This window comes from Dermacentor andersoni, chromosome 5, assembly GCF_023375885.2.
Source record: "Dermacentor andersoni chromosome 5, qqDerAnde1_hic_scaffold, whole genome shotgun sequence".
NCBI classification, from domain to species: Eukaryota; Metazoa; Arthropoda; class Arachnida; order Ixodida; family Ixodidae; genus Dermacentor; species Dermacentor andersoni.
In genome coordinates, this window is record NC_092818.1 from 175,942,605 (window position 1) to 175,945,087 (window position 2,483).

The following is a 2,483-nucleotide window of genomic DNA, read 5'->3' on the forward strand; positions in this document are numbered from 1 at the left end:
GGACAGGTGTTAGAGCTATAATAATAATAATAATAATAATAATAATAATAATAACAATAACAATAATAATAATAATAATAATAATAATAATAATAATAATAATAATAATAATCTTTATTACATCCAGTCATGTCATTGTTACAAATCCAGCCCGCATAAGCAACATTGCTTGTGTGCGAGGCTGGGCAGTCAGCTGGTAGTACTGATATGTGTACAAATAAATAAATTAATAAAAAGAATATAGGAAAAAATGATATTGCAAAAGTGAACAAAAGATATTATTTGAACAAAACAAATTATTGCATCAACAGGGAAAAAAAGTGCACATTGACATTAGAGATGACTTCGCAATCAGGTTCGCATGCTTCAAATCCCGAAGAAAACATCAAAGAATATGGACATTACGTATCACCCATGACCTTAAATGTGATTTTATCTGTTTAAATGTTCCCGCGATATCATTCTCCTTCAATTTATTGAAATTAGCCGGCACGTAGAAAGCACGAGTTCTCTTGTCGTAGTTTGTGTACACACGATGTACCACATATTTTTCTGTCTGACGTAAGCTGCGAGACTTCACGCTCAAGTTTTTGAATTTAGCAGAAAAATAACTTTTGCACATGGCGTCGAACAAAACTTGTTGCTCGACAAACAACATGTCTGACTGGTACATGCTCAGCAAGAGATCTTCCCCGTGACCAAGTGTGCCATACGAGAGGCTATAGGCAATTTTTTTTAGGATGCGGTTAATTATCTTAAGTCTACTAGAAGAAGCAAAGCCATAAATTGTTATTCCGTACTTTATGATCGATTCCCCAAGTGCCTTGTAAACCATTTTACGAATATTTACATCACAGAAAGATTTTAGGGCATACAAATGAGCGCACACAGCACGTAAGCGCTTTGCGAGCTCTTGAATGTGGACATTCCATGACAATGTGTCGTCGAAGTGTAGCCCCAGGTATTTTGTGCTATTTACCAGAGCTACCGGAGGACATGAGCATGCAAGGCAGTCACTGGTGTGGAGATAAACAGGGGAAATATCCGTGACTGCTTTATATGGGCTGTGAAAACACATCATATTAGTCTTCGATTTATTAATGAACATTTTGTTATTAATGAACCAATCAAGTAGTTTACAGACATCATACTGTAACACTCTAGCGGCTTCGCTCGAAAGTTTGTTCGATACAACCAAAGCCGTGTCATCAGCGTATAAATAAATTTTTGATTTTAGGGGTAAGCAAGCAAGATCATTCATGTAAATGTTAAACAAAAGCGGTCCCAATACGGACCCTTGCGGTACCCCTGATTTAACACGCAATAAAGAACTATAGGACTCCGCCACACGAACACACTGTTGTCTGCCTGTTAAATAATTTTTAAAAAATGAGTAATACGGGCCTCTGAAACCACATCTGCTTAGTTTTGATAGTAACTGTTCATGATCTAATGTGTCAAATGCTCGTTGTAAATCAACGAAAAGAGTCAAAACAACATTGTTTTTATCGATTTCGTTACAGATATAGTCATTAAAATCTTCCAACAGACCCACAGTACTCTGTCCCGAGCGAAAGCCAAACTGCGCTGGGTTAATAAGGCTAAACTTTTCACAGAATGAGGCCATATTAACATAGACTATTTTTTCCAATATGCTTGCCAAAGACGAAAGAATTGAAATTGGTCGGTAATTCTCGTAAAGTTTTCGAGATCCTTTCTTATAAAGAGGTCTCACAATGGTAACTTTCATGTTTTCATGTATCTGACCGGTTTTTAATGTTTCATTTAGGATGTAAAGTAGTGTTGATTTGAGCACATAGAAATTCGCAGCTATATCTCTTATCCTAATTTTATCAAAACCTGGAGATATTGTTAAACTCATGGATCGTATAACATCCCACAATTCTGCTTCATCAACAGTAGGCAGAAAAGCAGAATGAATGTTAGAGAACGTAACATTGTTTCGGATATTTGCCGGTATACACCCATTTGTAATGTTGTTTACTGATTCGATAAAGTGTTTGTTAAAATCATTCGCTATCTGAACCGCAGGTGACTCGAGAAAGGCGTCAGCAAGAGTATTATCAATACTCTTTTTTGCAGGTCTCCTTATTAGAGTGTTAACCAAGTTCCATGTTTTACCGGTATTACGACTGCAAGCTGCAAACCTGCCTGAGTGGTAGCGCTTCTTAGCTAGTCTTATTTTAGCGTTTACTTTGTTTCTCATCTGCCTAAATTCTTCTCTTGCAAGAGCGTCCCCGGGTTTATCTTGGCATTTTCTAAGGAGCTTGCTTTTAACGCTGCAAAGCTCCATTATTTCGTTATCAATCCACGGGCTATCTTTATTTCTTCTTTGAAGCTTTATTTTCTTTTCGGAGCAAAGGTAAATTTCTCTAAAGGCCTCTACAAACAGTTCGTAAGTCTTTAGGTGGCTGTGCCGCGTTAATGAATCCCAGTTGAATGTTCTCACACGTTTATCTACT